Genomic DNA, 14982 nt, shown 5'->3' with positions numbered 1-14982 from the left:
ACATAAAAATACATGTTCAACCTGCACACTCCTGGCACACCACACGCACAGCTTACAATCAGTATGCATGTACACTTACCGCTCGACTCCAGACGGGTCTGCCTCTCAAGGACCTGGACGTGGCGCGCTGGGGATATGCGTTCCAGGACCCTCATCTGATCTTCCGACAAGTGGCCCCAGCGCCCCTTAGCATCCGCTGCCTTCAGGAGGCGCCGGGCCTTGTTGAGGGTCCTGGACCTGAAGTCCTCCCAGCGCTTCCTGACACGTTCGTAGTCGCGGACTGCCACCTCCTCCGCGTTGATGGCAGTCACGATGTCCATCCAGATCCGAGTCCGTCCTTCCTTGTCGGAGCGCAACCTTCCGAAGAGGGCATCATACTGCCCCAGGACATGCTCCACCAGGACACCAACTTCGGTGGCAGTGAAGCTGGTGCCCCTCTGCCTCCTTGGCCGGGGGTTGCCACTGGTGCCAGATGTTGCAGTGCCCGACATGGCAACCCCAGAGGCAGGAGTGGGTGGGCAACTGGGTCCTGGGGCTGGGCTGTGGGGCGATGGAAAAGCAGTCGGGAGTCTTCGGTTCCAGCAGGGGTGGTCACAGCAACAGCACCCCTGGCTGATATGCAGGCAGCAAATGGCAGGGCACGTGGGCAGCAGGCAGTCAGGCAGCAGCAGATGCCAGGTCGGAGCGTGCTCAGGGCTCTGGGGGGCAGTAATTCGGCCTTCTGGGCAGGAGCGTGGTCTTCCGTGTGTGAACGCGTGACCAGCTTGATACAGAGTGATTTTGCACGTGAAAATCCAGCACGTCTGCGTGTAATTCGAGGAAAGGTCCTTAGCGCGTAAGCGCGTCAGCACACGTCTGTACATTCATTGGCCCAAAGGCCACCAGCGTATGCGGGTCTATGAAGTCACGTGCACGTTGAATATGGCACACGTTTGAAATGTTGCGTGTTAAAAAAATGAAAGACACGTCCGAGTGTCAAAGCGTGTAATTGGTGGAAATAGCGCGTACACCCGGAAGTGACAAAGCGTGTAATTGGTGGAAATAGCTCGTACACGCGGAAGTGACAAAGCGTGTAAATAGTAGAAATAGCGCGTACACGCGAAAGTGACAAAGCGTGTTATTGGTGGAAATAGCGCGTACACGCGGAAGTGACAAAGCGTGTAATTGGTGGAAATGGCCCTAGCGCGTACACGCGGAAGAGACGCTGGACGTGTGGGCCTGCATCAAAGGTACGTGTAGAACACCATTTCCTTGTAAGTGCTTTTCGTGGAGAGCGAGTGGGTGAAATCTGTACTTCTTGTCGTTTCACACGCGATTTACTTCATGGCTTTCCAAGTTCGTACTCCCTGTTACCTCTGACAGCTTTTTCTCTTTTTTCTCTTTTTCTGGTTTTCCTGGGCCTGTTCCCTCAAACAGTGTTCCCTTCTACTGTTGTCCTGTCTCCTCAGACAGCGTACAATTCTTCTTTTGGCGAGGGTGTAGCCAACCAAACGCGCTTCTTTTTCACGCTCTTTTTCCTGGCAGACGGTGATTCACGCACGTATCTAACATCTGTGCTTGCCCCGTGTGTAGCCTACCCCTTCAGAGGTCATTCTAGGCTGCGTGTGACACGCATACGTTCATTCTTGTGTTACTGGGTGCCACAGCGTAGTGCAGGTTTTTTTTTCCGCACATGTGGTCTAGGAGGGGTTGCGTGCACGTCATCTCCCTTTTTTGGGCTTCCTGTGCGTTGCGTGACCTGTCATCTTTCCGCAGGGGTCACATTCAGCCTTGCTAGAGCACTAGGGTACAATTACCATCTGGTACCCAACCCCTTTGGCCCCCAATTGCCCAGGACAATAGTTTACAGCCACTCCCATACGCACATTAACATCAGTGCCATGGTTGGGAGGCGAGGAATCCGTAAGGGTGGCAAAGATGGACGAGCCACAAGTGGTGGCCGTGGTGGATCCGGTAGGGGACGTGGTCGTTACTTGCAGGGTGACCCTGTCCCCCTATGTGTGGAGGACCAGTCAAGGGCACCCATAATCCCCCCCCCTCCTCCCTGGTTGAGGATGATGTGGCTGACACCATCCATGCTCAGCCCTTGTTGGACCAGCCCATTGTGGCACCAGACCTGGCTGACTCCATGGCTGACTTCCAGGTCAGCAGACCTATGACACGTGCGCTGGTGCACGTTGATGTCATCAGGCCACGTGGATCAGGGGCAGCAAGGTCATCTGCTGCCCCAAGTAGGCAGGGTGGAGAGGCTGCAGGGGCAGCTGCGGCTCCATCCACCCCAGCTCTCACACACCCAGCCAGGACAGTGTCGGTCCTAGTCCATCCTGCTGACATTCCCCCTGACACCATTACACTTGAGCCAATGCCTGCACCAACTCCCATGCTGAGTGTGCAATCCCACACTCCTGATACAGAGTCCACCAGGGCTCAAGCCCCTAGTGTCCAGAGCGGCGCAGGACACTCAGGATCACCACCACCTTCCAAGCGGAAGAGGAAGAGTGCTCGTCCGGCACAGGCTGATGCCCCAGACACGGCTACACAGTCCGGCCCATCGAGGAAGCCCAGCTTCACGGATGCCAAACTGAATGCACTTGTCGAGTATGTGTCCGCACATGATAACGAGATGGTCATTGTTGCAGGATCCAAGACCACACCTGCACAACGACAGGCACACTGGCAGACCGTTGCGGACATCGTAAGTGCCCTTGGAATCGTGAGGCGCACAGCCAATGATTGCTATAAGCGCTGGAATGACCTAAAGCGCAGGGCAAAGAATAAGCTGGCCTCAAGTCATGCCGCAACTCTAGTGACAGGAGGTGGGTCTCCAGTAGAAGACATGGAACTCACTCCACATGAGTCAGTCGCTGGGACCTACGTCACGGAGGAACAGATCCAAGGCGTGGGAGATCTGCCTGATTATGAGGCATTGTCCGGTGAGTGCACATGCATGTGTGTGTCATCCATGTGCATGGTGTGTGTGTGAGGGCTTCTGTTTGTGTGCCAGGTGAGGGTGTGTGCTCCTGAGTCGTTTGGGTCACCCATGTGCTTCATGCAATACATTCTGCGCAGCAGCATTTGGCCGTAGCAGTATCCCTTCTGCCAACAGTAGACATCTAGCCCAACAGCACGCCAGTTGCCCTTGAAGTGTCAACTTGCCACAACATTGTTGCTTATTTTTCTCTGTTCATTCAGGCAGATTGTTTGCGTTCCACCACTTTTACTAGGCATTTCTCAGTCCTCTAGTCACATGTCTGACATGGCTATGGTAAAGTGGAGTGACTTTGTTACCTGGATATCATTTGTTCACACATGTCCCTGTGCAATCGGACCATTTTGGACTGGCAGCTCCAGGTGAAAAATCAGACCTGTTTCAATTAGAAAAGCTATTACCTGAGGGAACTGGACTGAATGAATAAGTGCTGCCCTCCCCTCCATCTTCACTCAATAGCAATGGTACATGCCATCTGTGTGATGGCATGTGTATTTCACCTGGCAATCACAGGCCAATGTGTGATGCCACTGCCAGGCAGCATGCAGAAAATGTGTTCATCTTCCATCTTGGTGTCATCAGTGTGTGCCATTTGCCTGCCCTTCATACGCAGTGAGGGTGCATGCATGGGTGGGTTTTAGTCATGTGGGACATGTGTCAATCAAGTACTGGTTCTGTTGCTTCTCAGCCCTCATTGTGTGCCATGGTGCTAATGCCTGTTTCCATGTGTTTGCTTTTATGTCTTTGCAGGGGAAGACGCACCTGATACTGCTGGGGTTGTGGAGGTGGTGCAGACCCAGGAGGGGTCCGAGGGCCGACCGACCACCAGTGAGGGACGTGGTGTGGTGGTGGGTGAGAACCCACAACTGCTGCAGGTCGTGCTCTCAAGGAGTGTCTCTGGCTGCACCTCCCCTGAGCTGTACTCAGGTGTTGATTCGGATGATGAGACCTACGTGCCATCGCAGGTGAGTGTTCCTGGGAGGGATTCTATTCTGTCCCACCCACCTGCACCAGGGTCAGAACCCTCAATGGGGATGTCAGTGTTGGCAGCTACGCCTTTGGTGGTTACGGATGCAGGGTCACACTCCGTGACATCTGATCCTGTTCCTGGGCCAGCAGATCAGAGGGGGAATGCAGTCCTGCAGCCTCAGGCAGTGCCGGCACAGACAGGTGTGGTGCCCGCCGACGAGGTGGGCGTACGCCACCTGGCAATACCGCATGGGAGCAATCCATTTACAGTATGGCAACCCAACAGGCAGCATCATCAGAGATGATGGCTCAGGCCATGGATAGGGTGGCCACTTCCATTGTCCCCCCCGAAAGGCTGATTGGGCGACTACAGCAGGCAACCGACTCCATCTGCCAGTCACACAGGGAGGACATGTTGGCGTCCAACAGGGACAAGCGGGCGACACTGGCGACTCTGCAGGAAGCCATCTCCATAGAGTCCCAGGGCGACAGGGAAGCCCTGAGGCTGGAGCTCCTTCACCTCAGGACGACTCTTGTTGAGCTTGAGGCTTCAACAAACCAAAGGACAGAACAGCAGCTGGAGCGTCTCACCCGTACGCTCTCAGCTGAGATGCAGGCAACTAGGGCAGAGGTCCGGGCATCCCGTGAGTTGTTGCATGGGGACCTCCGCACACTCATCCTCCAGAACAAGACCTACCACACCCGCATGCTTGCAGCCATGGAGGAACAGACTAGGGCCTTGCGTGGGCTGCCTCCCATAGTGCAACCACCTCCGGATGCAGCTGCACAGGGTGATAATAGCGACAGTAGTGATACTCCCACAATAGGGTACCCGTTTGGGCCATGAGCCCATGGAGGTGTTTTTTTTCGCAAGATCCACACAGGTGGGTTTTGGTGTGCACCCTGTCCTCGGACCTCCTGGGTGGCCTCCCCAACCCCCCCGGGCCCATTAATGGCCATTTTTGATTTTATTCTTTTTTTTTTTATCTTTATTTTTAATTTTTTTGGGACAATGTGTTGCCTTCTGTGGCTCCTGTGGGCATACGCTGCATTGTGGCTGGGCACATGCAGGCTTGTCATGTATTTGGTTCAGATGCTTGGGTTTTTGTCACACACACCCATCCTGCTTCCCGTTTCCATGGGCTTGCAAAGGGTGTGCCCACATTGGACTCCCACTACATGTGTGGGTAGTCTAGTCAATACTGTGTATACATTCCTAGTGCATATTGCTGTTGTGTTGTATACTGCATGTTGCATTGATGTGTAACTCATCATCCGTGTCTACCTCCTAATTTGCAGGTCCTTTCCTCATGTCTACACAAGGCCCTCTACTTTGGAGATGGGGTCCATGTTGGCAGCAGTGCACCTACAACTCTACATGGCGGCAACACTGTACAGTTGGAAGTGGTGGGAGTGCAGGCATTTCCAGGTGGTGAGACTACTAATTCCTTACATTCGTAATGTCATGTTAATGGTAGTTTTGAGGGTCAGTAGCTGATAAGTGTTATTGCTAAATACCTGCTCAAGTGTGTTGTTGGTCCTGCATTACTGTGAGCATTTCAGGTGTCGCGAGTTTCAATTAGGGACACTGTACATTGTGACACTTGTGTCATGTTGTGGGGATTACTTTGTTTACCTGCACATAGCATGACATGGCACGGTGTGTCGTGTGGCGGTGCTGGGGATGGGTTGGGTGACATGGCACTGTCCTCATGTTGCATTTTGCAAGTGGGTATTCATTTTAGCTGCATGAATGTGTTTTTTCACGAAACTGCATTGGTGGTGTCTGTGTAGGTAGGGATGCACACATTGTAACACTTCCAGGTGAACAATCTCAGGCTGATATGGTTTTGACGGTTGATTCTCCAGACATTCAGGATCAGTGTCAGGTTGAGTCATCATTGATTGTCAGATGGTATGTGCCAGGGCAGTGTGCACTCCACAGGGGTGTGATTTCTATGTGAAGTAATTAGCCACTAGCTGTGTACGGGCTGCCTCCCCCCGTGCCCTTTCCCCTCCCATGCGCAGCGGCCGTGCATGTGGTTGGGGATGTGGGGCCACCACCATGTCCACGGCCGGCCCCGGCGTGTTGCAACGTTGTGCAGGACACATGCTGCCACTATGATCCTGCACACTACTGGGGGAGCGTATAACAGCTGCCCGCCAGAACGGTCAAGGGAGCGAAAGCGTGACTTAAGCACTCCGAATGTGCGCTCCACTATGCCCCGGGTTGCAATGTGGGCTGTGTTATATCTTACCTCAGGTGGCGTGGTGGGGTTCCGAATTGGCGTCATCATGTGGGGGCTGAGAGGGTAGGCACTGTCCCCTGTGGAGGTGGTGATTGGTATCATTGGTGGGGTTGTGACCTTGCTCAGTATCTGACATGCATGCATGTGCAGTGGCATTCATACTCACCAAGCAGCCATGTATCGCCATGCCGCCCAGCTTCTAGGTCCCGGCTTAGGGTGGACATTCAGTAAATGAAGCTGTAGTGGGTGGACCCGGGATAGTTGGCATATACTGAGGTGATGATTCCCTTGGCATTACATACTACCTGCACGTTGATGGAATGCCAGTGCTTGCGGTTCCTATAGATGTGCTCAGATGCCCTGGGGGGACGTAGAGCCACATGGGTGCAGTCGATGGCACCTAGCACTTTGGGGAATCGTGCCACACCGTAAAAATCCAGGGCGGCAGCATGCCTTTCTGCAGGTGTTCTGGGCAGGTATATGTGCCTGCGGACTGATGGGCGTGCAGTGATGATGTTCAAGACCTGGTGTAGGCAGCGTGACTGCGTGGCCTGTGACACCCCACCCACTATGGCACTTGTCCGCTGAAATGATCCAGTGGCTAAGAAGTGCAGTACATTGAGGACCTTCTCCAGGGGGCTGAGTGCTTGGGAGCACAGGGTGGGTGATGTGAGGTCATCCTCCCACTCACTCACCAGGTCCAGTATTATGTGTGGTGGAAACCTGTACCTCCCATACACCTGATCATCAGGCATCCCGAAAAGGCTGGTTCTGGGTGTGAATATTCTGGCCCTGACTATCCTCCTCCTCCTCCTTTGGTAGCCCACAGCCACTGCTGCTAGGAACGGTATATTCATCCTGGCGTCTGAGCTTGTTATTTTTTTTGCGCGCAAATTTATGCGTCGCGGGTCGACGTATGCCCGCTTCCTACTGGCGTACGTGTTTCTTTGCGCGTGTTGTAGGCGAGCGTGTGAAACTTCCCGCGCACCCCTGAAATCCAGTACCCAGGCCAATAGCGTGTGGAAATTCCCGCGCACCCCAGTATACACGTGCGCTGATGTACTCGCGTGTGAAACTTCCCGCGCACCCCTTAAATCCAGTACCCAGGCCAATAGCGTGTGGAAATTCCCGCGCACCCCGGTATACACGTGCGCTGATGTACTCGCGTGTGTAAGTGCCCGCAGACCCCTGAAATACACGTACATAGGCCAATCGCGTGTACGCACACTTTTGTCCAATTACACGCGATGACACTCTGACGTGCAGTCTTTCCACGTGTGCTCCGTCATCACGTGCTATGAGGGAAACACCCGTGCGGGTCACGTCACAGACGCGCTTACGCGCTGAGGGCCTTTGGTCCAATAGAATCGCGTATGCGTGCTGACGCGCTTACGCGCTAAAGGCCTTTCCTCAAATTTCACGGTGACGTGCAGGATTTTCACGTGCCAAATCACTCCGTATCAAGCTGGCCACGCGAAAACACACGGAAGACCACGCTCCTGCCCAGAAGGCCGAATAACTGCCCCCCAGTGCCCCGAGCAGCCTCCCACGTGCCATCTGCTGCTGCTGCCTGCCTGCCTGCCTGCCTGCTGCCACCGTGCCCTGCCATTTGGTGCCTGCGCATCAGCCATCTGCAGGGGTCCAGTTGCTGTGTCCACCCCTGCTGGAACAGAAGACTCCCGACTGGGATAACATCGCTCCACAGCCCAGCCCCAGGACCCAGTTGCCCACCCACTCCTGCCTCTGGGGTTGCCATGTCGGGCACTTCCACATCTGGCACCAGTGGCAACCCTAGGCCAGAGGGGCAGAGGGGCACCAGCTTCACTGCCACCGAAGTTGGTGTCCTGGTGGAGCATGTCCTGGGGCAGTATGATGCCCTCTTTGGATCGTCCCGCGCCAGCAAGGAAGGACGGGAGAGGATCTGGGCCGACTGTGTGGTTGCCATCAACGCGGAGGGGGTGGCAACCCGCTGTGATGCCGGAAATGCATCTGAGGGACAGGGCCTCTGAATCCTTGTCCTTTTTCTGTTTTTACCGTGTGTTCTGTCATGTTTTCTGCCCAGGAGTCCATGAGGGACTCCTGGCAGTGCAGCTCTCTTTTGGTTTGGTGAACAGACCCATGGGATACCCTTATGGCACCCATGGGTAGGGGTACAACCCTGTGCCCCTAGTGTATGTTTTTGGGCACCTGTGGGTGGCCCACAGAGCAGGGTATGGGCTGGTGGCAGCTCCATGCTGAATTTGACAGGTGCTCTGGGTGTCCTCCATTTTGGGGATACCCAGGCCCTGCCATTGGAATCAGTTGATTCCTGATAGGAAACAAGATGGCCCCTGTGGCCTCTTGCTTTCTATTGCCTGTTATCTTGTTTTTCCCAAAGTCCTGGGAAGCCCTGACTCTGTCCCTTCCCCCTGACTGGCTGTTGGGTGGAAGTTCCATATATGGTGTTGTTGTAAAGGCCCAGCTAGACTGACTGGAGCCTTCCCAGTGACTGTATGTTATGGGTACCTCCTGTGGGTGGGACCTGGGTGAATGGAGTGTGTGACCAATATACACTCCTTGTTGTGGTTGTCTGGTTTCTGGCATGAGAGACAAAGACTGAGACAGCCCTGCCCGAAACTGGCCTGAATGCAGTGTGTAGTGTTGAATGGCTGGGTACTTGTCCCAATCCACATTCCTTGTTGTGAGTGTCTGAAAGGGAGGAGTGTGGCCTGAATGCACTGTGTGCCTGATTGGCTGACTGACTGCATGAATGCCCTTCTGTGTGATTGGCTGCTGTGTGTGTGCCAGCAGTGTGGATGAGAGACAGAATAGTATATCTGGGGACCTCTCACCACTGGAAATTGTTCAGAAGCATTCAGAAGCTGAGTCTCCACTCAAGAGTAACTGGATTTGCTGATCCTCGACGTCCAGCTGGAAGAAGAAGACTTGCTGTGGCATTTGCTTCGACGGAACTGAAGGTTGTCGAAATCGTCGAGGACTGACCCGAGAGAGGACCTGGTAAGGCGCCCTCTTCCCGTGCTCCGAGGGACCATCGAGCACCGCTGAATCTTCGCCGAAGCGCCCTGGAAGTCAGACCCTCGAAAGGCTGCCGACCCGAGACGGGACCGCCGAGGAGATCGAAGTGAAGCACCCGGACCTCGACGCTGTCGAAGTCCATTGCCGTCGACCAGGGTTCGCAGGTCTGTGTAACCGCTGGAGGCCCGTCGAAGTTGTGTTGCCCAGCCGTGGGAACCACTTGACGCCGTGCCGCCGACGACCGGAGCCGTCCGCTCCTTGCCTAAGAACATTTGACTCGAAGGACTCCCTCGTCCGCACCGTCGACCGCTTTTGCCCTGCCGGAGAAAGTCGAGGACGACCAACGCGCCGAGGAGAATCCGCCGGTGGGTTTCCCGCCCCCTCACGATCCCAAAGACTCGAGCGACTCGACGCCCTTGCTGGGCTCCCGTCTCTACAATCTTTGCGGTCCAGAACTATTGTCATCGAGGTGCCCCGCACACCTCCGCCTTGCAGGACGCCGACGCCCCGACGCCGACGAGCACCGCTCGGACGAAGCTGCCGCCTCTTCGACATCGTTCTACCTCGTTTGTCGACGGACGTTCGACGCCCCGTGCCTCCCGCTTGAAAGGGAAGGCATTCAAGAAGGGCCGTCGATTCCCCGTCGCCGAACCCCGAGGTCTTCGACGTTTCTCTACGCCTCTCGACGATCCGTGACTCCTGCTTAAAAGGGGGTCATTCAAGAAGGATCTGTCGACGCCTCTTCGAAGAACTCGACTCCACCAGGTACATTGGGGGGGTAAAAACATTGTAGGAGAGAATAAGACTGTTGAACAATATATGGACTGGGCTTGTGTCATATCCCTTTATTTTACAGGTTGCCCAGGTGGGGGGATCTCCACACAGAACTGTGTCCAGTGGTAGGGGCCAGTATTCTGCCTATTGTTTCAACCCTCTGTTATCTCTCCTCTCTCTATTGCTGGTTTCCTTCTTATTGATCTGTGTGCCATTTTAACAGTATTGTGAATGCACTTTAATGAGGTCTAATATTAGTGGTACCACTTTAGAATTGTAGATATTTACCATTGCTGATTTTCCTGAGCACAAAGTGCGTTATTGTGATAAGTGTACATAACCCTTGAATATTAATTATATAAAGACTGTGTTTTCAGTAATACAGTGTGTGGACATTCCTTTGAGGGGGGCTTGGGGATACACTGTACTTAAGAACCAGCCTGCATCACCTCCTGAGAAGCTAGGCCTTGATTGCTCGTCCATCGCTACCGTAATCGAGAATCTTGGCTGGGGTCTTCTGTGCCTCTCCTCTACCATATAGAGAGCGGAAGTACAGACCCCCCCACCGGTCTTGACAAGCTGGTGGCAGCGGTGGGATGCTTATGGTTTTAAGACTCAGTGTATAACCGTGCCACTTACAAAATATCCGCACTTTATTAGATTAAGGTTTGGGTGTGTACCAAATAACTGCATTACAGGCAATGGAGCCCATTGCAAATGGTAAATTGACTCGGATGAGCTTAGAGGCTCTCCAGAGTGCTTGTGAAGCCAGGGAGTTGGACTTTGTGGATAAGTCTAGGGCTGAGCTGATAGCTGCCCTGGTGGACTACCAGACTGATGGTGAAACCCTTGATGAAGGGGGGGATGCAACCAGTGAGGACTCTGCCCCTGGGGTTGTCGCTGAATCTGTTTCTGGGAATGCCACCATTCCTGCTGCCTCTGTTCCAAACCCCAGCAATTCCATGGAACTTGAGTTATTAAGGATGAAATTGGCCTTTGAATATCGCAAGTTGGAAATAGAAGCTGAGCTTAAGAAAGAGGAGCTGGCACAGCAAGTGGAACTCAAGAATAGGGATCTTGCGCTCAAAGACAAGGACACTGAATGTCAGAGAATCCAGCTAGAGAGAGCTAGAGTGGAGACTTCAGCTAGACCAATTGAGAGTGGCAGGTCCCCAGCCACCAAGTTTATGAAAGATTTGGTTGGTGTGTTTGTGGAGGGTTCAGATATCCTCCAATGGATTGAAGCGTTTGAAATGGCTTGTGCAATTCATGATGTAGATAAAAGAGATTGGGCTAAGTGTTTGTTAAGCAGAGTGCCTCAAACTGGATATGACTGTATTCTGAAGCTGAGTGTGGAAGAAAGGGGTCAGTATGAGTGTATGAAGTCTGCTTTGATTGCCAAGTTTGGCAAGACACCTGCCCAATACCTTAAAAGGTTCAGGGAATTTAAGAAAAGAGAGAATGTGTCTTGGGTTGACTGGGTGAGTACTGCGCACATGAACATGATGGGGTGGATTGATGGATACAAGGTGAAAACTTTTGTTGAGTTGTCCCACCTCTTGTTTTTTGAGCATTTTTCTGAAGCCTGTTCACCAGAGCTGCGTCAGTATGTGGCTGACCAGAACATTTTGGACCCCTTTAAGCTGGCTAGGTTGGCTGACAAGTGGGTCTCCCACCGGGTGTCCCCTAAGGACTCCAGCGGGAAGGACAAGGACAAAGAAAAGGGGGCCTCTCAGAAAGCTGAGGAGTCCCAAAAGCAGTCACAGTCGGGTAAACCAAAACCTTCCTCTCCTAAGACCCAAAAATCTAGTGGGGATAAGTCCTCTGTGGGTGGGAATAAGAGTAGTGGTCCACCTGCTGCAAAGCAGGCTCCCAGTGGTTCCAGTACCGTACCCCGCACTCCTGGCACTTGTTGGGATTGTGGGGCTCTGGATCACAAAAGGGGTGACCCCAAGTGTAAAGGTAAGGCACTTGGAGTACAGGCTGTCAGCCTGACCTACCCTTACCCCGTGTCTGAGGTGGAGGCCACTGTCCTCCCCTCCTCTACAGGAATCACATTTGGTGCTCCAGTAGAGATTTCCTTAGTGTCCCTTGGGGCCTGGGACCAGTACGCAGAAGTACTGGCGACTATCCCACAGAACACCCGTAGATTTTTGAGAAGTGTCCTCTTGAATGGCCAGCCTTCTACTGGTTTGAGAGACACTGGGGCAAGCATGACAGTGGTGGACAGGACCCTGCTCAAGCCAGAGGACTATGAAGGTGCTCCTCTGCAAACCACCAGGTTAGCTGGTGGGCCTCCCAAATTATCGCCTGTAGCCCTAGTCACACTCATGATTGGAGACAAGACAGCAAAGCTTCCTGTCCTGGTTCAGGACAATGTCCCTGCTAACATTCTGTTAGGAAATGATCTAGTAGAGTTGGGGTTGATCTCGGATGGTCTTCCCATGACTGCTGCTGCAGTCACTAGGTCACAGGTGACACCGGGTCTGGCTGTGAGTCAGGTATCCGAGCCAAAGGCGAGGCCTAAGGCAAGAAGAAGGAAGACCAAGAAGGCCACCTCTGTGGAGGGAACACCTTCTCTTCCTGCTGTTCCGACAGCACCCAATGGGATCCATGCTCCGGACGGGCTGGGTCCAGCGGAAAACCCAAACTCAACTCCTGTGGGAGAAGAGACAGAAGACTCTCCTGTGGGAGAGGTTCTCAACCCGGAGGATCATCCCGACCTTCAATGCTTGTTAGCTGAAGGGGGACCCTCCCGGGCAGACTTCTGTAAGGGACAGAGAGAGTGCCACTCTCTCGAGGGCCTGAGGAAACAGGCCCTGTCCCAGGCACAAGGTGAAGTGCCTAGGACATTCAAGATTTATTGGGAGGGTGAGCTCCTTGTTAGTGAGCCCACTAAGCCCGAACCTGGTGCCCGCAAGAGGTTGGTGGTACCCCAGGTTTACAGGCCCTTCCTACTGCAGTTGGCGCATGAGGTGCCCTTGGCTGGTCATCTTGGGACCAAGAAGACTAAGCAGAGGCTCTCTGCCCATTTCTACTGGCCACGGATGGGAGTAGAGGTGGAGTCCCACTGCAGGACCTGCCCAACTTGTCAGTTGTCTGGCAAGACTGGAGGCAGGGTCATTGCCCCACTGCAGCCATTACCAGTGGTTGGCACACCATTTGAGAGGGTGGGCATCGACATCGTCGGTCCCCTTGACCCTCCCACTTCAGGTGGACATCGGTTCATCCTGGTCTTGGTAGATCATGCCACCAGGTACCCTGAGGCAATACCCCTTCGGACTGTTACTGCCAAGGTGGTTGCCAGGGCTCTCCTGGGCATTTTCACCCGTGTTGGATTCCCCAAGGAGGTTGTCTCTGACCGAGGATCCAACTTCATGTCTAGTTACATGAAAACCATGTGGAAAGAGTGCGGGGTAACCTACAAGTTCTCCACCTCTTACCACCCCCAGACCAATGGTCTGGTTGAGAGATTTAACAAAACTCTCAAGGGCATGCTAGGTGCTTTGGAAGAGCCCCTAAGGAGGAAATGGGATCTCCTCCTGCCATGCCTGCTGTTTGCTTACAGAGAGGTACCTCAAGAGGGTGTTGGTTTCAGCCCCTTTGAGTTACTCTTTGGACATCCCGTGAGGGGGCCCCTCGCCTTGATCCGAGAAGGCTTGGAAGCCACCCCTCCAGGTCCCGCCAAGCAAGTGGGGGACTATGTGTTAGGCCTCAGGCGGAGGATGACACAAATGATGGGTCAGGCAACAGCAAATCTCAAGGCCAGCCAGGAATTGAATAAGTACTGGCATGACCTGAAAGCTTCACAAGTGGATTGGACTCCGGGACAGGAAATCCTTGTGATGGAGCCTACCAAGCCTAGAGCTTTGGCAGACAAGTGGACTGGACCCTTCAGGATCATCTCCAAGATGGGCGAAGTCAATTATCTGGTGGACATGGGAGCCTCTGGGGTAGCCCCCCAGGTATTCCATGTCAACAGGCTCAAGCCTTTCCACAGGCGAGCAGAGGTCTCATGTCTCTTGCTAGCTTCAGGGCAAGAAGAGGATGAGAGTGAGCCCCTTCCTGATTTGCTGCATAGCAACCCTCAGGATGGCTCAGTGGAGGGAGTACAACTCTCTCCCGATTTGACAACAGAGCAGCAGAGGGCCTGCCGGGCTTTGCTCCAGCAGTATGCCCCTCTGTTTTCACTGACACCGGGCCTTACACCGTGGTGTAAGCACGAAATTGACACTGGTGACAGTGTGCCTGTCAAAAGCAGGAGCTATCGTATGTCAGATACCGTCAAAAACCACATCCAGGCTGAGGTCGCCAAGATGTTGGATCTGGGTGTTATTGAACCCTCCACCAGTCCCTGGTCCAGTCCAGTGGTCCTTGTCCCCAAGGCAAGTTCCCCGGCGGGTACCAAGGATTGGAGGTTCTGTGTGGACTACCGAGGAGTCAATGCCGTCACCAAAACTGACGCGCACCCATTGCCCAGGGCTGATGAGCTCGTGGACACTATAGGTGCTGCCAAATTTGTGAGCACCTTTGACCTTACCTCAGGCTATTGGCAAATAGCTCTGACGGACCATGCCAAGGAAAAGACGGCATTCTCCACACCTGAGGGACTCTACCAGTTTAGGGTCATGCCCTTTGGGTTGAAGAATGCCCCTGCCACCTTCCAGAGATTGGTCAACCATGCGCTCAGTGGGCTGGAAGCCTTTTGTGTGGCTTACTTAGACGACATTGCCGTCTACAGTTCCACCTGGGAAGAGCATTTGACACATCTGGATAAGGTGTTGCAGGCCTTGAAAAGGGCTAACCTCACTATCAAGGCCACCAAGTGCCAGATAGCTCAGGGGAAAGTTACCTATCTTGGTCATGAGGTAGGAGGGGGTCAAATCCAACCTCTCTCCAGTAAAGTACAGGACGTACAGAACTGGGAGACTCCCACTACTCAAACCCAGGTGAGAGCCTTTTTGGGCCTCACTGGGTACTATCGCA

The sequence above is a fragment of the Ambystoma mexicanum genome, chromosome 3q (genome assembly GCF_040938575.1).
Source record: "Ambystoma mexicanum isolate Mex_15411 chromosome 3q, UKY_AmexF1_1, whole genome shotgun sequence".
NCBI classification, from domain to species: Eukaryota; Metazoa; Chordata; class Amphibia; order Caudata; family Ambystomatidae; genus Ambystoma; species Ambystoma mexicanum.
Note: the sequence above shows the minus strand (reverse complement) of the source record.